Below are 24,622 nucleotides of genomic sequence, written 5' to 3'. Positions count from 1 at the left end.
GAATTGGGTGTTGTGAAAAGAACCAGACTTGATCAGGAAACTCAAGGTAAAGGAACCCTTAGGAGGCAAAGATCATAATAGAAACATAGAAAAACCTACAGCACAATACATCTCTTCAACCCACAAAGCTGTGCTGAACATGTCCTTACCTTAGAAATTACCTAGGGTTACCCATTGCCCTCTATTTTTCTAAGCTCCATGTACCTATCTAGGAGTCTCTTAAAAGACCCTACCGTATCCGTCACCATCATTGTCGCTGGCAGCCCATTCCACACACTCACCACTCTTTGTATTAAAAAAACTTACCCTTTTCATCTCTTCTGTACCTTCTTGCAAGCACCTTAAAATAAATTCAGCTATACTGTATTACTACTACAGTGGAGAAAAGGGAATTACAGAGGCATGAGAGACTGCTGGCTAAAGTTCATTGGAAGGGGACACTAGCAGGGATGATGACTGAGCATCAGTGGCTGGTGTTTTTAGGGGCAATTCAGAATGCACAGTATGGATACATCCCCAAGGTGAAGAAATGTTCTAAAGAGAGGATGAACCAACCATGGCTGACAAAGGAAGTCAAAAACAGCATAAAAGAGAGTGCATGTAATATAACAAAGAGTGGGAAATTAGAGGAATAGGTGACTTTTAAAAACATCAGAAAGCAACTAAAAAACATAAGGAGAGAAAAGGTGAAATATGCAGGTAAGCTCGCCAAAAATAAAAAAGGCGATTCCAAAATTTATTCATATATAAAAGAGTGGTAAGAGTGGATATTAGACCGCTGGAAAATTATGCTGGAGAGGTAGTAATGCAGGAGAAAGAAGTGGTGTATGAAGTTGATAAGCATTTTGGATCAGTCTTCATTGTGGAAGACACTAGCAGTATTCCAGAAATTCAAGTGTCAGAGGCAACAACATAACCATATAACCATATAACAATTACAGCACAGAAACAGGCCATCTCAGCCCTTCTAGTCTGTGCCGAACTCTTACTCTCACCTACTTCCACCAACCTGCACTCAGCCCATTACCCTCCATTCCTTTCCTGTCCATATAGCTGTCCAATTTAACTTTAAATGACAACATCGAAGCTGCCTCAACCACTTCTGCTGGAAGCTCGTTCCACACAGCTGCCACTCTCTGAGTAAAGAAGTTCCCCCTCATGTTACCCCTAAACTTTTGCCCTTTAACTCTCAACTCATGTCCTTCTGTTTGAATCTCCCCCACTCTCAATGGAAAAAGCCTATCCACGTCAACTCTATCTATCCCCCTCATAATTTTAAATACCTCTATCAAGTCCCTCCTCAACCTTCTATGTTCCAAAGAATAAAGAACCAACTTGTTCAACCTTTCTCTGTGACTTAGGTGATGAAACCCAGGTAACAGTCTGGTAAATTTTCTCTGTACTTTCTCTATTTTGTTGTATCTTTCGTATAATTCGGTGACCAAAACTGTACACAGTACTCCAAATTTGGCCTCACCAATGCCTTGTACAATTTCAACATTGCATTCCAACTCCTATACTCAATGCTCTGATTTATAATAGTCAGCATACAAAAGCTTTCTTCACCATCCTATCCACATGAGATTTCACCTTCAGGGAACTATGCACCAGTATTCCTAGATCCCTCTGTTCTACTGCATTCTTCAATGCCCTACCATTTACCATATATGTCCTATTTTGATTAGTCCTTCCAAAATGTAGCACCTCACATTTATCAGCATTAAACTCCATCTGCCATCTTTTAGCCCACTCTTCTAACTGGCCTAAATCTCTCTGCAAGCTTTGAAAACCTACTTCATTATCCACAACGTCACCTATCTTAGTATCATCTGAATACTTACTCATCCAACTTACCACCCCATCATCCACATCATTAATGTATATGACAAATAACATTGGACCCAGTACAGATCCCTGAGGCACACCGCGAGTCACCGGCCTCCAATCTGACTAACAGTTATCCACCTCCACTCTTTGGCTCATCAGGCTTTAAAGAAAACAGGATTGGGTGAGATAAGTATATGGTGAGCTACTTCTTCATTCTTCATTCTTCATCTGTTAGTGCAATGAGAAACGCTGGAGGAGCAGTGTTGTGTACTTTGTGTAAGATGTGGGAATGTTGGGGGACTTCCAGCCTCCTCGGTAACCACATCTGCACCAGGTGCAGCAAGCTACAGCTCCTCAGAGAATGTGTTAAGGAACCTGAGCTTGATGAACATTGGAAACTGAGGAGATGGTAGATAGGAGATATAGGGAGATAGTCACCCCTGAGTTGCAGGAGGAGGGTAACGAGTGATTGTCAGGAGAGGAAAAGAAATGGGTAGCCAGTACAGAGTACCACTGTGGCTATTCCTCTCCATAATAAATATACCACTTTGGATACTGTTGAGAGGGTCAACTTAGAAGAGGGACCCACAGTGACCGGGTCTCTGCACTGTGGCTCCGAAGGGAAGGGAGGGAGAAGAGGACTGCAGCAGTGATAGGAGATTCTATAGTTAGGAGCATTAGACATGAGATTTTGTGGATGTGATTGAGACGCCCAGATGTTATGTTGCCTTCCAGGTCCCTGGGACAGGGACATACAAGAATGGGTATACAAGCAGAGGCAGTGTGAAATGAGACTGTCAGCAAGTTCAAACTGATGACAGGGCAAAATTGCAGTCAGTGGGATGAGTTACAATGTTACAGGGGCCAAAATAAAAAAAGGTGATGAATACAGGGCAGAAAGTTTTATATTCAAATGCATTCAGTATAGGGAATAAAGTAGATGATCTTGCAGTTTATTAGAGATTGGCAGGTATGATGTTGTGGGCATCACTGTGTCAGGACTGAAATAAAATTATAGTTGGGAGTTTAACATTCAAGGATACGCTTGGCATTGAAAGAACGGGTAGATGGGCAGAGGGGTGGCATGGCTCTGTTGGCAAAAAGGGAACCAAATCCTTTGAAGGAGATGACAGAGGATTGGAAGATGTAGAATCCTTTTGGGCAGAGCTAAGAAACTGCAAGGGTAAAACAGCCTGATAGGAGTTACATACAGGCCTCCAAACAGTAGCCAGGATGTCGACTGCAAATTACAATGGGAGATTTAAGACCATGCTTGTGATACTAGCAGCTGAGAAAATTGCTAACTACTTTATTAATAACACTTTTATTCTGGAAACAATCATTGCGATCAATAAACAAGAGAAAATCTGCAAATGCTGGAAATCCAAGCAACATCTACAAAATTCTGGAGGAACTCAGCAGGCCAGGCAGCATCTATGGTAAAGAGTACAGTCAATGTTTCAAGCCGAGTTCCTCCAGCATTTTGTGTGAGTTGCACTGCAATCAATAGCCTGTAACTTCCCTTTTTGAGTTGTGAACTGAAGTCTCAGAGGTACAGGATGGTTGTGATGTGTGTCTACGCCTCATGAATCAAGGTGACGAGGCCAAAGCCTGAGAGCAAGGAATGAGCCAATGTATGGTCATTGCTGGGGCAAACGGAGCAGATTTGAAGCAGCGCATCCGAGGCGAGGCAAGGCAAGGCAAGGCAGGGCCTGAGAATGAGGAACAAATCGATGTTTGACCAATTTAAGCTCTGGGCCAGAATTGGAAGCTCAGGTAGGGGTAAAATCGAGGCTGTCGGGCCCAGGCCCGAAAGCGTATCGATGTGGCAGAGCCTCGGTGCAGGAGTGAGGAACTAGCCGACACTTGGTTGATTTAAGCACCGGGTTATATTGAGAAGGTCTGGGTGTCTGGGCCAGAGGCGAGGGACGGGCTGGTGTTTAGCTCACTGCTCAGTGAGGTTTACTCGTCTCCGTGCTGAACTGAGGCTGTGGTCTGCGACTACCAGGCTTCTGGATTGGCTGTGACTGGCTTTGTGTCTGTGAACTCACTTTCATAAATGTTCGTTCGGAATTTTACTTGCTTACTTTTTATCGATTGCACGATTTTCTTTTGTAGGTTGGGTACTTGACGATCTTTTTCAATGGGATCTTTAGGGTTTCTTTGTTTTTTGATGCCTGTAAGGAGATGAATCTCAAGATTGAATATAGTATACATACTTTGATGACAATTGTACCTTGAACTTTGAGATAGAAAATGCATGTCATAGTGGATTTCAATATGTAGGTAGATTGAGAAAATCAGGTTGGTATTGAGTACCAAGAGAGGGAATTTGTAGAATGCCTGCAAGGTAGCTGTTTAAAGCAGCTTGTGATTGAGCCCAATTGAGGATCAGCTATTCTGGACTGGGTGTTGTGTAATGAACTAGATTTGATTAGGAAAATTAAAGTAAATGAAGATATTGGAGATGGTGATTATAATGTGATAGTATTGTGGGCACGTGGCCAAGTGGTTAAGGCATTGGACTAGCGACCCGAAGGTTGTGAGTTCGAGCCCCTGCTGAGGCAACGTGTTGTGTCCTTGAGCAAGGCACTTAATCACACATTGCTCTGCGATGACACTGGTGCCAAGCTGTATGGGTTCTAAAGCCCTTCCCTTGGACAACATCAGTGTCATGGAGAGGGGACTTGCAGCATGGGCAACTGCTGGTCTTCCATACAACCTTGCCCAGGCCTGCGCCCTGGAGAGTGAAGACTTTCCAGGTGCAGATCCATGGTCTCGCAAGTCTAACGGATGCTTTTACTTTAGTATTGACCCTGCAGTTTGAGAGGGAGAAGATAGTCAGATGTATCAGTATTACAGGTGAGTAAAGGGAATTACAGAGGCAGGTGAGAGGGGTTAGTTAAATTTGATTGGAAGGGAACACCAGCAGGGACAACAGCAGAGCAACAATGGTTGGAGTTTCTGGAAGCAATTCAGAAGGCACAGGGTAGATACATCCCAAGGAAGAAGAAGTGTTCTAAAGGCAGAATGATACAACAGTGGTTGACAAGGGAAGTCAAAGCCACCTTTAAAAAGCGAAAGGGGGCCATATAGTATCGCAAAAATTAGTGGAAAGTTAGAATATTGGGAAGTTTTAAAAAGCAACAGAAGACAACTAAAAACGCTGTAAGGAGTGGAAAGATGAAATGAAGGTAAGCTCGCAAATAATATCAGAGGATACCAATACCAAGTGCTTTTTCAGATATGTAAAGTGTGAAAGAGAGGCGAGAGGCTAAAAAAATAACACTGGAAAGGTAGAAACACCACGAACTGAACTGAACTTTACTCATTGTCGTAAGACTATCTGTTTACTACTAGACTTGCAGATGCTTGGTTTTTATATGTATATTTCCACACTTACTGATATACTTACTTATATACAATCATTGCTAACCTGTTTGATTTATCTGCATTTATATTACTGTATTGCGTAGTTACTAATAAATATTATTAGTTAATAGCAATACTGGACTCCAAAGTGTTTTCCATTTCTTTTGGTTTTGTTACATACTTCATGGATATCTTGTGATTGTCTTACGAGGATGATGTAATGGTCTTGAAGAGGTCAGCTGATGTAATTTTCCCACTGATGCGAGGTCACGTGATGTCATGTTCATCACGGTTATAAAAGGAGACCCCTGGGGTGACGTAGTTGGTTTTCCAGTTATAACATAAGCCGGATACTCCGCTCCGTTGTGTATTTGCCTTATGACGCAGTTTCCATTTAAAACGTAGTTTTACATTCTATTGTAAGGTACAAAAGTGTTGGGCCGGCAGTTTAACCAGTAGCCACCAGGTTTGTTGACACGGTACATCATTAAAAACCCCTCACACCCTCTCCATGAACTGTTTGTTCTTCTACCATCAGGCAAACGTTACAGGAGCATCAAAACTAAAACCACAAGGCTACTAAACAGCTTCCTCCCACAGGCAGTCAGACTGCTAAATAGCTGCTCTACCTGACTCTGCTTTGGACACTTCTAACTTGCACTGGACACTTATAACTTGATTTTAACTGACATGTGGCTGTTGTGTTTTACTATTTATTGTTATGTTTATTATTTAGTGTTGTGTTTGTTATGTTATGATTGCACTGCTCCTGGGAAACGCTGTCTCATTCTGCCGTGCAGAGCTGATGTACGGTTAGAATGACAATAAAGTTTTTTGAATCTTTGAATCTTTTCAGTAATATTGGAGAGTGAAGACGGTAACCTGAAGGAGTCGTTCGGCGGTTTTGGATAGAATCGACCATTAGTGAGTTTGTTCAAGAAAGAGTGATCTGCATGAGATAGCCTCTGCTAAAAGCAGCAGAATAGGCTGTGCAGTATCTAATATCCAGAGGGAAAGGTCAGTGCCTTTAAACCATTTTATTTCCGTCATTGTGAATCCTGCAGACAAGGCAGGATCTGGCTGGGATCGGCAGTGACGTCGTGTCTTCGAGGAATTCTTTACTTCAGGAAAGTCTCTCCTAATTGACTGTATAAATCTCTTGGATTTTAAAATTTACCACTCTAAGAACTGTGTTTGAATTTACCACTTTAAGACTGTTTTTGCATTTACCACTTTAAGAACCAGTGCTGAGTGGCAGTTTGTTAAATGGCCGCATAACAGTTTACTTCCGGTTAAGGTTTTCGTTTGTTTCTTTATACTAATTTTGAGCAGAGTTTAATAAATGTTTATTTGTTTATAAAGCCTGACTTATTTCTATACTCAAGCAACACACATAAAAGTTGCTAGTGAACGCAGCAGGCCAGGCAGCATCTCTAGGAAGGGGTACAGTTGACATTTCGGGCCGAGATCCTTCGTCAGGACTAACTAAAAGAAGAGCTAGTAAGAGATTTGAAAGGGGGAGGGGGAGATCTGAAATGATAGGAGAAGACAGGAGGGGGAGGGATTGAGCCATGTTTTGGGCCCCCTATCTTAGAAAGGATGTACTGATGTTGGAGAGAGTTCGGAGAAGATTTACGAGGATGCTTCCTGGAATGCAGGGGCTAACATATGAGGAGCGTTTGTCGGCTCTTAGATTGTATTCATTAGCGTATAGAAGAATGAGAGGGGATCTCATAGAAACATTTCGAATGTTGAAAGGGTTGGACAGAGTAGATGTGGAAAGGTTGTTTCCCTTGGTGGGTGAGTCCAGGACAAGAGGCCATAGTCTTAGAATTAGAGGGTACCCAGTTAAAACAGAAATGAGGAGAAATATTTTTAGCCGGAGGGTCGTGGATTTGTGGAATTCGTTGCCACATACAGCTGTGGAAGCCGGATCATTGAGGGTGCTTAAGGAGGAGATTGACAGGTATCTAATTAGTCAGGGTATCAAGGGATATGGGGAGAAAGCCGGAAATTGGAACTAGATGGGTGAATAGTTTCGCTCATGGGGGAGCTGCAGAGCAGACTTGATGGGCCGAATGGCCTACTCCTGCTCCTTTGTGTTGTCTTGTCTTGTGAGTTGAGTAGTGATGGGGAAAGAGAGAGAGAGGGAGAGATGTGAGTCTTCAGGTGAGCTGACGCCGTCGATCTCGTTGTCCTCTGAAATCCTTTAGAAGTCACCAACTGTGACCACAAGAAAGGGGACCATTTTTCTGTGGTGGAATCATCAACCCAGGCAAGGGTGGCCACATGGACAACTCTCCACCGGTCAATTTCTTTTCTCACTGCAAGAGCCACTGATTGATCCTCCAAAAAACCCACTTTTTCTGTGGGCACAACAAAGCTCATTCAGTGTCCAAAGACATATGCCTGAGGTTCTATCATCTGACCTCCTATTTACCTCCCCGAACTGAGTACCAACTGTCTCTCAAATAACTCCAACTTTCTTTGTCTGTGTAAGAAATGTACAAGCAGGCAATGTCCTTGGGAAGTATAAACACCCTGCCAAAAGATGATAACATAGATTGTCCATCAAATAACACTGCCCTCGGTCACCATAGCAACTCTCTTCCTCTCTCCAACTCAGCCGAAAAGTTAGTCTTAGTTCCTCCTCGAGCCTTAACGTGACAGTACAAAAGTTAGTCTTCGTCTCTCTCTCTTTTTCTTTCTCTCTGTCTTTTCAGAACAAGATGTCGGTGTCAAATACATCTCTCTCTCTCCTTCAAAAACACAGTTCATAGGGGTAATCGAGCACGGTTCATAGGGGTAACTTAGGACCCCGTCACACCCCCTTCCTTCAAGAGAAAATTGTTTTTTAACGAAAGGCAAAAATGTTTTTTAGTCTAAATGCAAATTACAGAGTTTGAAACAATACATGTATGATCATCAGATGACAGAGCAAAAACGTGTGCAATTTCCAACTTAACATCTAGATAAACGGTCAGCTGTAATATTGTCAGTATCTTTCACATGTTTGATTTTTAAGTCACATTCTTGCAATATCAGACTCCAATTTAACAACCTTCTATTCTTATCCTTCATCTTAGTTAGAAACACCAACGGATTATGATCCGTGTAAACCACAAGTGGTCTCTGGCAACAGAGAGATTTTGTGGTCTCTGAACATAAACTTGAAAATGTTGTAAAGCCAGAATAAGTGCTAACAATTCCTCTTTAACAGTTGAATAATTTCTCTGGTACACATTAAATTTCTTTGAGAAATAAGATACCGGGTGTTGAATGTCATCCACACCCTTCTGTAACAGTACTGTCCCAGCAGCTTTGTCACTAGCGTCTGTTGCTATCGAGAATGGTTTTGAAAAATCAAGTGCTTTGAGCACAGGATGATAACACAGGATGGTTTTCAGACTTTCAAATGCCTCCTGGCAAAGGTCATTCCATACAAATCTTTCACTCTTCCCTAGGAGTTTTGTTAGGGGGACAGTAATGTCAGCAAAGTTCTTACAAAACTTACAATAATACCCAACCATTCCTAAAAACCTTCTTAAAACTTCCTTGCCGATCAGAACAGGAACCTCAGCAATAGCTTGAACCTTAGCCTGTACAGGAGCCAGTTGGCCCTGGCCTACTACATAGCCCAGCTATGTAACTGTGGCACAGCCAAACTCACTTTTAGCGAAGTTCACAGTAAGACTGGTTTTGGAAAGTCTGTTAAACAGTTTTTCTTCTGCTCCAATATGATCTCTCCACGTGTCATTCCAGACCACTAAATCATCAATATAAGCCCATGTGTTTCCTAAACCTCTAATCACAGAATTAATCATTCTTTGAAATGTCCCTGGAGCATTTTCATCCCAAAGGTTAAAATGTGGTACTCATACAGAATGGATGGTGTCCCAAATGCTGATATCTCTTTAGCCCTCTCTGTCAAAGGAACACCCCAGTATCTTTTTAACAGGTCAATTTTGTGAGGTATTTAGTCTTCCCCACTCTATCAATACAGTCATCCATTCTCTTGTTCTTTCTTGTTTCCAACTTCTTGTTCAACCATCTTACTTTTCTCAAAGTTCACTCTCTAAAGATGCTGTTTCATGGGCTGGGCTGAATTTATAATGACATGATGCACTGCACCTGTGCACTGTTTCAGAATGTCAAAACATAAATCTTTATGCTTGCCAATTAGTTCCTTCACTTGTTTTTGCGGTGTAGGGTCCAACTGATGACCTTTGCAGTAATATTTTTCAAAACAACGGAAATCTGATGTCTTGTGGATACTAGATTCAGTGTGTAAACAAGTTTTTTCATCCTATTATCAGATTCCACAGCCTTTATGACTCCATTTTGTTCCATAATAATTCTCAAAGGTGCAATCCTTGCAAACAAGTGTTTTATTTTAATTTGACCACTCTGTAAAACTTTCCTTTGCAAGGTCACAAATCTTATTAACTCCTTTCCAGAATTTTAAAACATTATTAAGCACACTGACACTTGTTTCCAAATCAGATCATAGTTCTCTGAGTAGGGTCAAAGGTCCTTTTAGCCTGTAACTGCACACGGGTTCCAATAAACTACACTCCAAAGTCTTTTGAATCACATCCCCAGCAGTAATTAAGAGGGGAACCCCCTCATCCCAGTTTTTCCCAATTTTCACACAATATGTTTTAATCATGGTCTTAAGAGTGGAGTTGAACTGTTCCAAGGCTCCCTTGGACTCTTAGTGATAGGCAGATGACACCATGTGCTTAGCTTCCAATTCTCTAACTTTCCCCTGGAATGTTCTTGAAGTAAAGTTACTACCCTGGTCAAATTGAATTTCTTTGGGCAGACCTACCAGTTTGAAAAACTTACTGATTGCTTTTACCTCAGTCTTTGCCTTGATGCTTTCAAAAGACACAGCTTCTGGGAACCTAGACACAGCACACATAATTGTTAACACATACTGATAACCAGCTGCAGTCTTTGGCAATGGGCCTACACAATCCCCTATGACCCTAGAAAAAGGTTCACCAAAAGCAGGTATCGGTTTAAGTAAGTGTGTCTTGAATAACCTGATTAGATTTTCCCTCAACTTGACAGGTATTGCAAGTCCTGTAAAAATTCACAACATCCTTCCTTAAACTAGGCCAGTAAAATTCCTTCATAATCCTGTTCACTGTCTTTCTCACTCCATTAGGTCCACCTAAAGGTATTCTGTGAGCCATGTTTAAAATTTCATTCCTGTAAATTTTCAGAACCACCATGTGATGTTCGATTACCCAGTCCTCACTTGCAAGCACAGTGGCTGGTTTCCACTTTCTCATTAACACCCCATCTTTAAGATAATATCCTACTGACTCTCTCTGAACCTCCTCTCCTGTGAGAGCTATCTCCTTCGAAGCCACCATTTCAGAATCTCGCTTCTGTTCCTCTATAAATTCCCTCCCCAATAAGGACAAACCTTCCTCATACCCTTTACTCTCATCAGCTTTACTACCCTCTAAGTCCTGCTGAAATCTGGAAGGTAGGAAAGTCTGTGACACATCCTCATAATTTAAATCTCTGGTTTTGCTATCATCAGTCTCAGCAGGTTTCCTAACTGTGCTTCGTGTAACTGTGCATGGGGAATAAACATCAGTCTTTCTGTGTGAATTCTCTGCTCATCAGTTGAACAGCTATATCAACCTTATCTTGGAGAGGTGTCAACATTCCTCCATTGTTTACTAAACTTAGCACCATCACTAGGCTTATAAGAACTACGTATACATTGTGGAAGAGACCAAACAATCCATTCATCTGACTACGACCTTCACTTTGACTTGTCTCCATATCAACTTCCATCCCAAAACTATAACAAACTTCCTCCTTCGTCTCCACAACATCATAACCTTGCAGGTGTGTACCTCCAAATGTCCAAACAAAATTCCACAGAGTAGTACATCCTTCCTCAGCAGGCCTCTGTCCTGCAAGTAGGGTCAAACATTGCGCATCCAATCCAAGCTTTCCCAGTACTTTATCCAAAAGTCCAGGAACAGCACTTTTCCCATTATTTTCAGCAAAACTGACCTCACTAATTTTCACCTCATCACTAACTTTTAGCTCACTGTCTAATACGGGTGACTGAGAATCCTCACATTCCACTGGTTCCAAGGTTAACCCCTTATTCACTGAACCAAAATCATCTGACACAAAAAAGCTGCATTCCTTTCCAACCAAGTCAGCCACCTCAGACCTTAACTGAGTCTCAACACAAGATTCAGAACCCTGTGAATTCACAGGTACTTCAACCACCTGAACACAGGCAATCAGAACAGCTGCCTCTTCTGGGCTGTCATCACTTGTTCCAGTTTCAAATTCAAGGTCACCCTGAATCTCCCAGCTATTTTCTGGGTAACTCTCATCTGGAGTAAACTCAAGCTCGTGGATTAAAACATCTTCGTCTGCTTTCTTAACAGACTCCCGCAGGGTGGTGGCGTCCTCTGCGTCCAGATATGCCCTTACAGGATCAGGAACACAACTTTTAAATTCATCACACAAAACAAGCCCTTCTGAGCTGTAATAATCATCAGGATCCGACACTAAACATCTCAGCTGCCACATCTGCCTTTTAAACTGTCTCTATCTTTCTGCTTCTCTAGCCTCACGGACCCTCTGCCTTTCTGCTTCATCAGCCTTGAGCTGTTTTAATTTCAATTTCAATTGCAATTGAACCTCAGCCTCAGTAAGTACCGTACCTTCAGCAAAGAACTCTAACGCCTCCTCATCAAACGTTCCCTTATCTATATAATGCCGGGTTATTATCGTCTGTATCTGAGCTCTCCTCATTATAGTGGCCACCTTTAGTCTTAACTTTTGAGCAATTCCCAACAGCACATCCCTCTTAGCATCATTCAACGCCTCAGGGGTTGGCTCCAACAGAAACTTCTCAACGCTAACGTCTATTTCTGCTGTATTTCCACACAAACAAATCAAAAGGAATTTCCCCCAATCAATTCAAACAGGCCCCCTAAACAATTTCGCTCATATCGTGGATGCAGGCCCCAATTTTAGTCACGTACCCCGTGATGGGTTAACAAACCAACAGAAATGGAAAACACTTTGGAGTCCAGTATTGCTATTAACTAATAATATTTATTAGCAACTACGCAATGCAGTAATATAAATGCAGATAAATCAAACAGGTTAGCAATGATTATATATAAGTAAGTGTGGAATATATAAGAAAACCAAGCTTCTTCAAGTCTAGGGGTAACTAGATAGTCTTACGACAATGAGTAAAGTTCAGTTCAGTTCGTGGTGTTGAGTTGAGTAGTGATGGAGAAAGAGAGAGGGAGAGATTTGAGTTTTCAGGTGAGCTGATGCCGTCGATCTTCTCGTTGTCCTCCGAAATCCTTTAGAAGTCACCAACTGTGACCACAACAAAGGGGACCATTTTTCTGTAGTGGAATCATCAACCCAGGCAAGGGTGGCCACATGGACAACTCCCCACCAGTCAATCCCTTTTCTCACTGCAAGAGCCACTGATTGATCCTCCAAAAACCCCACATTTTCTGCAGGCACAACAAAGCTCATTCAGCGTCCAAAAACATGTGCCTGAGGTCTATTATCTGACCTCCTATTTATCCCACACTACCTTACTACTTTTTTTATTTCTATTACTTTGCACTATTTATTTTAACTGAAGTTTTTAATAAGACATATATATTGTGATGCTCTGGGGGATGGGAGAGGTGAGTGTAGTCAACAACCTGCCCCAGCATTCCTAATGACCAGTGCTATTTATTGTTATTGTGTTAAAGTACTTTTGTGGGATTATGGTGGGATGTTCAAGTTCATTTATTATTATATTTTAGCCTGGGTTATACAGTTGTTCGTACACGTGTTTGTGGATCACCCTCACTGTAACTGGGGTGTGTAATAATCACTTTCCCCGTCTGTATGTGACTGAGTGGGTTCTCTCCCTGGGTCATAGTGCCCAGACTGTTTTTGTGTTCATCACAATAAAAATAGTCATTGAGTTTAGCGAGATTCTTCCTCTATCATTATGGACCAAGTGTTCGCCACGTTGGTGTCAGGAGTCGGATTAGAAATTAACGGTAAGTATAAAGAGCTACGACATTAGATAGGCTGCCTTAAAACCCAGGGAATAAATCGAGGGACTGAGGAGTATGTCTCCCCACACCCCCAGGCGGGCTCATGAAGACAGGACCCAGAGGGAGGGCCTGAGAACCAAGCCCTGTGCCTTCCCAGGGAACCCTGACAGGGATAGCGAACCCAGGTTCCCCAACCCAGGGGACACATTGGAGCACATCACCCACTTCCCTTGCACCCACACCGGGGAACCAAGATGCTGCAGCCACTGGAGGATGGGCAACATGGCAGGCACCATCAACACCGTCAGAGCAAAAGGAACACCAACAGACCTCAGCAGTTCATGCTAAGAGGTCCAACCTGAATCTTCCCAGATACAATGGTACCAGCCACCGGGAGCCTTACCTGGCACAAGGCAAACTTCCCACATGGCACAATGGGTGGAACCCGACTGAGACGGTGTTAGGTCGAGGAGGGTCTGCAGGGCATCTCCCTCCTTGACTCTGGCACTGGATGGAGATACCCTGTGGGCCTTCCTCAACCTAACGCCAGCTGAGCAGCATGATTACAGGACCCTTGTAGTGGCACTGGATGGTGTTTCTCCAGCAGGGCAGCTTCAGAAAGCTGTTTGTGCACTGCTGCACTGATTGCACATCCCAGAGGGGCCCGGTCCACCAGTCTGGGGTGCCAATGGGGCAGTACCTGGTGGGGGCCCAGTATGGGTCTACTGCCCCTCCCGGGAGAAAGGACTATCCCCAAGCTTGGAAGCCACTGGAAGTGTCCAGGAGAGGTGCTCGACTGCATCTCCAATGTGTTACACAGGGTGCAGTTACCTGAGTGTTAGAAGGCAGTTGTGTGCACTGGGATCAACTGGCACTGTATTGGCCCTCGGCCACCACCGACCGAGCAAGGCTGAAGGAAGGATATGACACCCCAGCTGTCCTGCCTCTTGCCAGATCAAATAATGCCTCCGTTGGGTGAGCTACAGACACCCCATAGCACCCCTGGCAGCAGTGTCAGTGAACACCAGGACTTAGGGACTTTGTTGTGAACTCTGGGGTAGCTGGGGACAGCTGACCCTTCTGGTGGGGGGAGTGTGGTCGACTGCACATCCCAGCATTCCCAATGAGCAGTGCTACTTATTGTTCTTGCATTAAAATGCTTTCATGGGATTATGGTTGGGTGTTCAAGTTCATTTATTGTTACATTTTAGCTCAGATTATACAGTTATTCACATGTGTCTTTGTGGGTCACACTGACTGCAACTAGGGTGTGTAATAATCACCTCCCCCATCTGTATGTGACTGAGTGGTTTCTCTCCTGGGTCATAGCTCCCGGTCTGTTTTTGTGTTTATCACAATAAAAGTGATGGTTGAGTTAAAGGAGCTTCGTCATCTGTCATTATGGACCAAGTGCTTGCCACATTATACTTAATGTAATTCAGTTTTTTTCCTATATTTATCATATATTTCATTGTTCTGCTACCATAAAGTTAACAAATTGCACAGCATACGCTGGAGGCGTTAAATTTGATTCTGATTGTGATAGACAAAGCAGAATCAGAGGATGTTGTGAACTTGGATTTTCAGAGGGCCTTTGAAAAGGTGCTGCACAAGAGGCTGCTTAACAAGATCAGAGCCTGTGGTTTTACAGGAAAGATACTTGCATGGATAGAGCATCGGCTTGTTGGATGGAGGCAAAATGTGGAAATAAAGGATGCTTTTTCTGATTGACTGCCAGTGACTAGTGGTATTTTGCAGCAGTCAGTGTCGTGACTGATACTTTTCATGTTATACATCAATGTTCTGGATGACAGAATTGATGGCTTTGTGGTCACATTTGTGAGCAATACAAGATAGTTGGGGGCAGGTAGTACTGGGGATGTAGGGAGGCAGCAGATGGATTTAGACAGATTAGGAGAATGGGCAAAGAATTGGCAGATGGAATCAAGTGTCAGAAAGTGTATGGGCATCAATTTTGTTAGAAGGAATAAAAGTGTAGACTCTTTTTTAAAAGGAGAAAATTCAAAAATCTGTGGTGCAAAGGGACTTGGCAGGATTTCCTAACTGTTAACTTGCTGGTTGGGTCAGTGGTGAGGAAAGCAAATACAATATTAGCATTCATTGCAGTAAGACTGGAATATAAAAGCAAGAAGCATAGAGATAAGGCGTTAGAATGGGGTTGAGAGAGTAATGGATCAGTCATGATGAAAGTATAGGAGAAACCTCGATGGGTTGAATGGCCTAATTATGCTCCTATATCTTATGGTCTTATGGAGAGTCAGTGAGTGTTGTTTGCTTGGATTTTTAGAAAGCCTTTGACAAGCTGCCGCACATGAACCTGCTTAACAAGATGAGTGTTTGTGGTATTACAGTAAATATCCCAGCATGGACAAAAGATTGGCTGACTGCAAGGAAGCAAAGAGTGGTGTTCCACAGGGGTTGGTATTGGGACCACTTCTTTTCTTATTATATGTCAATAATTTTTTTTGACAGAATTGATGGCTTTGTGGCCAAATAAATATGATATGAAGATGGGTGGAGGCAAGTGATTTTTGTGGATACAAGGAATCTGTAGAAGAACTTAGCCAGCCTTAGGCAAAAAGTGGCAGATGGAACATGATACAGGAAAATGTATGGTCATGCACTTTGGTAGAGTGATTAAAGGTGTAGACTATTTACTGAACGAGGAAAATATTCAAAAATCAGAGATGGAAAAGGATCTCGTGAGACTGCATGCTGGCCACTGATGGAGTAGCAGCTGCTCCTAATTTATTTACTTTTCTCTCCAACCTTTTCAAATACTATTGTTAGACGGGATATTATTTTAATATGACTACTAAATTTGAATTGAATTGAATCATCTTTATTGTCATTATAGATAGGTACAATGAAACTCTGTTTGGCCTCCTCTCAGGCAATTAAATAAAGCGGCAGATAAAAACAAAACAGTAATAGAAAAACAGTATTAAATAGATAAGCAGCAGAAAATAAGTTGCAGCAGCACCAGAATATCACAGTAATGCACAAAGTGCCATTAGTGCAAGTATTTGAATCCTTGTGTGTGCATGTGTCCTCTCACAGTTTCAGTCATTGTTCTGTGGGAGTAGTGTGATTCTCCTGGGTATGAGGATAAACTACATCCGGCTGTGGAGCATTTGCTTTGGGTAATGAGGTTACCATTAACCACAGCTACTTCCAGGTCACCCTTAGGCAAGGTGCAGCACCTGTTAGCCTCCCTACTTGGGTTACAGTGAAGCCACGGAATGCAGGTGGTGGATGAAGCAGAAGGCAAGTTGTGAGTAACTCAATCGGTGGTTTCTGCTTCTCAGACGCTGAGCAGTAGATCCTTTTAATAGGACAATGTTCAGGGTCACCCGTCTTGTAAAGACACTGCTTCGGAAGCAAGCAAGGGGAAGCTGCTACTTGTATTTTATCCCTAGTACAACCATGGTTAATACATACACAAACGTAAATGACAACAGCGTAAATGGCAGCCCACTTCCAAATAGTGTGGACCCCTCACTCGGTATGGGATATCCTGTAAACGGACAGGTGAGCCCGGATTGTCATACCACTACTGTCTGCCAGAACAAGAGACTACGAATTGCCACTTGGAATGTTCAAACCCTGCACCAAGCTGGTAAGCTAGAAAACATAAAATTAGAAATGAAGAGGCTAGAAGTCAGCATCCTAGGCCTAAGTGAAATAAGATGGAAAGGCACTGGAGTATTCCAATCAGACGACTACAGGATGATATACTCTGGCGGAGATAAACATGAAAAGGGTATTGCAATCATCTTAGACAAAGAAACATCCAAGAGCCTGCTAGGATACTGGCATATCTCAGACAGAATGATGCTAATCAAACTAAAAGGACAACAAAACAACATCTCTATCATCCAAGGACAAACCCCATTTCTAGAAAAGTTGGGATATTTTCCAAAATGCAATAAAAAGAATAATCTGTGATATGTTTATTCACATGAAACTTTATTTAACTGACAAAAGTACAAAGAAAATATTTTCAATAGTTTTACTGACCAACTTAATTGTATTTTGTAAATATACCCAAATTTAGAAACACTTGGTTTAAAAAATATCCAAGAAGGAAATGGACATGGAGAAGCCCAGATGGGAACAACAAAAGTCAAATCAACTACGTAACAATCAATAACAGATTCAAAAACTCGATAACTCAATCTAAAAGCTACCCTGGAGCAGACTGTGGAAGCGACCAGATACCAGTCCTTCGCAAAATGAAAATAAAGATGAGAAAATTAAAGAAACCAAAAAGATCAGAACCATTGGATTATCAACAACTACAAAACAACCCTCATCTGAAAACAGAATACACGAACAAGGTGAAAAACCATCTTCAATTGCTACAGGATGAAGGAAGCAAATCTTCCTGGGACATACTGAAGGAATCCATGGTTGTAGCTGCGAAAGAAACCATCCTTTGAAAAGAACAGAGAAGTAATAAGAAATGGACAACTGAAGGTATGATACAATTGATGCAACAAAAACAGACCATCAAACTAAGACAGCGAAGAATACAAACAACTTGATAAGACAATAAAAAGAAAATGCAGAGAAGCTAAAGACAGATGGCTAAATGAGAAATGATACTGGCCTTAGAAGATTTTGGAATAGAGAAAATAACAGAAACAGCAAATGAAATCTATGATCATGGGGAGATACCTGATGATTTAAGTAAATCAGTGTTCATCGCACTTCCAAAGAAGGAGCAATAGAATGTGAGTTACATCGTACAATAAGCCTGACGAGCCACGTGGCAAAAATCATTCTCAGTAATCATGATGAGAGCAAGACGCTATATAAAACCAGAAATCAGTGAAGAACAATGCGGCTTTGTGGAAAACACTGGAACCAGAAATGCAATTTTCATGCTACGGATGATCTGTGAATGAGCCATCCAGGTACAAAAAGACATCTACTTATGACTCATTGACTATACAAAAGCTTTTGACACTGTCAGACAGCAAGATCTTCTGGAAATGCTTCAAGATCTTGACATAGATGGGAAAGATATACTTTTCTTAAGAAACTTATACTGGGACCAGACAGCATCCATCAGAATAGAAGGAGAAGTGAGTGAGTATGTGAATATCATGAGAGGAGTCAGGCAAGGCTGTGTCTTTTCGCCAGACTTATTCAACCTGTATAGTGAAAATATCTTGAGAAGTATCAAAGATGTCAAAGGATTCACAATTGGAGGCCATAATATAAATAATATCAGATATGCTGATGACATCGTACTAACAGCTGACTCAGAAACAAAACTTCAAGAACTACTCACTATAGTGGCAGCAGAAAGTAATCGCAGAGGCCTCTCAATCAACACCAAGAAGACAGAAAGCATGGTCATCTCAAGAAAGACAAACATCCCACAATGTGTGATCAAGATCGGAAATACAAACATCAAACAAGACAACAAATTCAAATATCTTGGCAGCTTAATAACAAGTAATGGCAGGTGCGACACAAATATCAAATACAGAATAGCAATGGCGAAAGAAGCTTTCCAAAAAATGAAGACCATATTAACAGACAGAAAGATGAGCACGCACACTGAAAACAGAATACTGCAGTGCTACATTTATTCTATCCTGACTTATGGAAGTGAATGCTGGACCATTTCTCCAGCAATGGAAAAGAGACTAGAAGCAGCTGATTTATGGTTCTACAGGAGAATGTTAAAAGTATCATGAACCACGCACACATCAAATGAAAAAGTTCTCAGAAGAGCCCAAGCAGTTCGGTCACTCATAACAACAGTAAGAGAAAGACAACTCAGATTCCTAGGACACATCATGCGGAAAGATGAACTAGAAAAACTCATACTCCTGGAAAGATTGAGGGGAGTAAACCTAGAGGAAGACCTCGGCTTATGTACATTAAAAGCATAGCCAGGTGGCTACGCATCGAGGAAATGGAAGTCATCCAAAAAACAAAGGATAGATCTATATGGAAAACCATGGTCACCAAAGTCTGCATTGGATATGTTACCTAGACAGACAGACAGTGTGATGGAGGCCACAACTCCGGGATAGAAGCTGTTCCTCAGTCTATTTGTTCTGGCTTTTAGTGTCCTGAACCTTTTGCTGGACGGCAGCGGGTCAAACAGGGAGTGGCCAGGGTGTGTGGTGTCTCTGGTTATGCTGATTGCTTTCCTCCTGAGTCTACTGGAATAGATGATGTCCAGTCCTGGAGCTCCATCCTGACAATTCTCTGGGCCGCCTTCCCCATGCGATGGAGGTCTTGTCACTCAGCGGCTGTGCAGCTGGCATACTGCACCGTGGCGCTGTTGGTCAGGATGGTCTCAATTGTGCTTCTGTAGATGTTAAGCAACAGCTTTTGTAGGAGTTTGGCCTGCTTCAGCTTTCTGAGGAAGAAAAGTCTTTGTTGTGCCTTTTTTTTTTACAAGCAGCGAGGTGTTGGTGGTATGTCAGCTGTTTTGACAACATAACTCCAAGGAACTTCAGGTTTTCCACACTTTCCAGGACCTCTCCATGTATATGGAGTGGCGGGGGGGGGGTAGGGTGTACTCAGTCCTTTGATCTCCTGAAGTCAATGATCATCTCTTTTGTTTTAGAAGTGTTAAGGACCAGGTCATTGTCCTTACACAACTCCGTCAGATGATCCACCTCAAGCCTGTTGGCTGTTTTATCCTCATCCGAGATCAGGCCAACCACTGGTATTGTCTGCAAATTTAATTAGGGAGTTGGAGGTGTAGATGAGGGGGCATTCATGTGTGAAGTGTATGGAGAGCATAGGGCTCAAGCAGCTTTGGAAGCTATTACGAGTCCAATTCAAAAGCTTACTGAGGAGTTTCAACAGATTAGAAAAGCAATCAGTGCTGAAATTAAACAAATAGGTACGAAACTAGAAGATATTCAAGCAATTCTAACCAAACATGATAAGAAAGATAAAGGAACATGAAGATGTTACTACTTTACTGGACGGGAGAATGGATGATTTGCAAAAGCTGTATGAAAAACAATTTAAGACCAACGAGATGATGCGACAGAAGATTATTGATTTGGAAAACAGAAGTAGGAGGAACAACTTATGAATCTTGAGAATTAAAAGAACAAACGGAAGGGGATAATCCTAAAGAACTTTTTGCAAATCTTTTGATAGAATTATTCCCTGATATTATAAAGTCTATGCCTTTGATTGACCGTCCTCACAGGTCACTTATCTACGGATTGGCTTCAGAATCTAAACCAAGATCAGTCATTATATGTTTCCATGAATTTCAAATAAAGGATCGTCTGATTCGTGCTGCCAGTGGAAAAGGTATGATTGACTACCAAGATCAAAGATAGGTATTGTTCAAGATTTTTCATCAGAAGTTATGGCAGAACGTGCTAAGTTCAAAAAAATTATGAAGGAGTTATAGGGTCAAAATTTAGACCCTCTCTTTGTTCTCCGGCTCGAATGAGGATTACATTGGAAGATGTATCATTTAAATGGTTTTATATGAAGGAACAGGTGCAAGAATTTTTAGACTAAAAAAAATGAATGACTGTGTGTGTGTGTGTGTGTATATATATATATAAGACTAAAAATCTTGCAAAAACAGAAATACTACATATTAAAAAATGACTTTAATATTTTTTTAGTATGAATAATTGTTACTTCTGTTTGATAAACACGTCTAAGCTTGTTTCTCACTGTATATTATTTATTCTAGGTTGGAAAGTAAATAACCTTGAATTCTTGGAGTTGTTCCAACAGACTTTCTAAGGGAATGTGTTTAGGAAAAGTAGCTAGCGGATGCTCTATGACCGAGTTTCTCTCTTTGGGAGCGGGGAGGAGGGATGGGGAGTCTTTTTTTCTTGAAGCTGCTTTGGGAATCTAGTCAAATCCGTTGCTTATTTAATATACTGTATTTCAAGGTTTATTATTTGGGTTTGATATACATTTTTCTGATTGCTATTTTAATCTTTCTAATAAAGAGCCTTAAAATGGATCAAAGTATTAATTTACTTAGTTTTAATGTAAAAGGACTAAGTCACCCCGTGAAAAGAAATAAGATTTTTGCCTACATTAAAAAACTTAAGGTACCCATTGTTTTTCTTCAAGAAACACATATACATAAATGTGACAATTTACGCTTTTTTTATCAATGGAGAAGATCTCATTTTCATTCTTCGTTTCAGGCCAAAGCAAGAGAGGTTTCAATCCTCATAGATAATAAAGTTCCCTTTGTTCAACATAAAGTAATGTCTAATGCTGATGGGCATTTTGTTAATAGCATCAGGGAAACTAAATAACAAATTAATGGTATTTGCCAATGTATATGCTCCAAATATAAATGACCCAGGTTTTCTGAGTGTTTTTTTTCCATTTTCCAGATCTGATTCTGTACTCACTGGTGATGGCTGGAGACTTTAATTGTTGCTTAGATCCAGTTTTAGATCATTCATCTTTTAAACCAATGATACCAAATAAATCAGCACTGTTTATCAAATCTTTTATAATGAAATGTGGCATTGTTGATGCCTGGCGTTTTTTTTTCATCCGGTAGATAAGGAATATTCATTTTTTTTCTCATGTTCATCAAATATTTTCCAGGATTGATTATTTTTTTATTGATATCCAAATGATTCCATTAGTTTGATCCCGTCAATATAAAGAGATTGCTGTTTCAGATCACACTCCTGTGTTTCTATCTTTAAATCTTCCTGGTCTTCTTCAAACAAATAGATTTTGGCGATTTAATCTAACTTTGTTATCGAATAAAGATTTTTTGAAGTTTATGGAGAGACAAATTACCTTTTTTTTGAAGAGAATATGTTAGAGGAGACTTCTAGTCTTATCAGATGGGATGATTTTAATGCGTATATTAGAGGACAAATTATTTCTTCTGCTGCATGTATTAAGAAGAAAGCTAATAAAGAGAGAAGTGATTTAGCTAATCAGCTGAAACAGTTAGACCAAGAGTATGCCTTGGCTCCAGAACCTGCTTTATATAAAAGACGCGTTGAAATTAAAACTAAATATTATCTTCTTTTAACTTATCCAATTGAAACCCAACTCCTAAAAGATAATAGTCAATTTTATATTCATGGAGATAAAACAGGTAAATTATTGGCTGATCAAATTAAAACCTTTGGAGCTAAACAACAGATTAAAAAAATATGCAAAGCTAATGGTGATAGAACAACTGATTATTTAGAAATAAATGATACTTTCAGAGAATTTTAGTCTAAACTTTATAGTTCTGATTCTTCTAAGGATGATACTGTAATGAACAATTATTTAGATCAATTAAATATTCCTACAATTTCTACCGACAATAGAAAATTGTTGGAACAACCTATTTCTTTTCATAGTCATAGTCATAGTCATAGTCATACTTTATTGATCCCAGGGGAAATTGGTTTTTGTTACAGTTGCACCATAAATAATAAAAATAATAGAAATAGTAATAGTAATATTACTATTAGTAAATAGTAAATAGTAATAGTCATAGAAATAATAAATAGTAATAGAAGATAGTAATAAATAGTTAAATAGTAATAAGCAAATTATGCCAGTAAATTATGAAATAAGTCCAGGACCAGCCTATCGGCACGGGGTGTCTGACCCTCCAAGGGAGGAATTGTAAAGATTGATGGCCACAGGCAGGAATGACTTCCTATGACGCTCTGTGCTGCATCTCGGAGGAATTAGTCTCTGGCTGAATGTACTCCTGTGCCCACCCAGTACATTATGTAGCGGATGGGAGACATTGACCAAGATGGCATGCAACTTAGACAGCATCCTCTTTTCAGACACCACCATGAAAGAGTCCAGTTCCATCCCCACAATATCACTGGCCTTACGAATGAGTTTGTTGATTCTGTTGGTGTCTGCTACCCTCAGCCTGCTGCCCCAGCACACAACAACAAACATGATTGCACTGGCCACCACAGACTCGTAGAACATCCTCAGCATCGTCCGGCAGATGTCATAGGACCTCAGTCTCCTCAGGAAATAGAGACGGCTCTGACCCTTCTCGTAGACAGCCTCAGTGTTCTTAGACCAGTCCAGTTTATTGTCAATTCGTATCCCCAGGTACTTGTAATCCTCCACCATGTCCACACTGACCCCCGGATGGAAATAGGGGTCACCGGTACCTTAGCTCTCCTCAGGTCTACCACCAGCTCCTTAGTCTTTTTCACATTAAGCTGCAGATAATTCTGCTCACACCATGTGACAAAGTTTCCTACCGTAGCCCTGTACTCAGCCTCATCTCCCTTGCTGATGCATCCAACTATGGCAGAGTCATCCGAAAACTTCTGAAGATGATAAAACTCTGTGCAGTAGTTGAAGTCCGAGGTGTAAATGGTGAAGAGAAAGGGAGACAAGACAGTACCCTGTGGAGCCCCAGTGCTGCTGATCACTCTGTCGGACACACAGTGTTGCAAGCACACGTACTGTGGTCTGCCAGTCAGGTAATCAAGAATCCATGACACCAGGGAAGTATCCACCTGCATTGCTGTCAGTTTCTCCCCCAGCAGAGCAGGGTGGATGGTGTTGAACGCACTGGAGAAGTCAAAAAACATGACCCTCACAGTGCGCGCTGGCTTGTCCAGGTGGGCGTAGACACGGTTCAGCAGGTAGACGATGGCATCCTCAACTCCTAGTTGGGGCTGGTAGGCGAACTGGAGGGGATCTAAGTGCGGCCTGATCATAGGCTGGAGCAGCTCTAGAACAAGTCTCTCCAGGGTCTTCATGATGTGGGAGGTCAATGCCACTGGTCTGTAGTCATTGAGGCCGCTGGGGCGCGGTGTCTTCGGCATAAGGACGAGGCAGAATGTCTTCCACAGTACAGGAACCCTCCAGAGCCTAAGGCTCATGTTGAATACATGGCGAAGTACTCCACATGGCTGAGGGGCACAGGCTTTGAGCACCCTGGTACTGACACCATCCAGTCCTGCAGCCTTGTTTGGGTTAAGACGTTTCAGCCGTCTTCTCACCTGTTCAGCTGTGAAGCCCACCGCGGTGGTTTCGTGTGGGGGAGGGGTATAGTCATGAGAGCAGGGTGGGGTCTGTGAGGAGGGGTAGGAGGGGAGAGTGGAATATGTGTTGGTTGGGGGTCGACAACAGATGGCTCATGTGGGGGATGGGCAGGGGTCACAATGTCAAATCTGTTAAAGAACAGGTTAAGTTCGTTGGCCCTGTCCACACTGCCTTCAGCTCCTCTGTTGCTAGTCTGCTGAAACCCAGTGATGGTCCTCATCCCCCTCCAGACCTCTCTCATGTTGTTCTGCTGGAGTTTCCACTCAAGCTTCCTCCTGTACCTGTCTTTAGCCTCCCTGACCCTGGCTTTCAGGTCC

General features: G+C 41.8%; 1 pseudogene; it reads left to right on the top strand.

Annotated features, from left to right (window-relative positions):
• The first annotated feature begins 20,205 nt into the window (after window positions 1-20,205).
• LOC134343765 (alpha-N-acetylneuraminide alpha-2,8-sialyltransferase-like) overlaps window positions 20,206-24,622 on the top strand; it is a 56,959-nt pseudogene continuing 52,542 nt past the window's right edge.

The sequence above is a fragment of the Mobula hypostoma genome, chromosome 3 (genome assembly GCF_963921235.1).
Source record: "Mobula hypostoma chromosome 3, sMobHyp1.1, whole genome shotgun sequence".
Taxonomy (NCBI): Eukaryota; Metazoa; Chordata; class Chondrichthyes; order Myliobatiformes; family Myliobatidae; genus Mobula; species Mobula hypostoma.
Note: the sequence above shows the minus strand (reverse complement) of the source record. Positions and strands in the feature narration are given on the sequence as shown.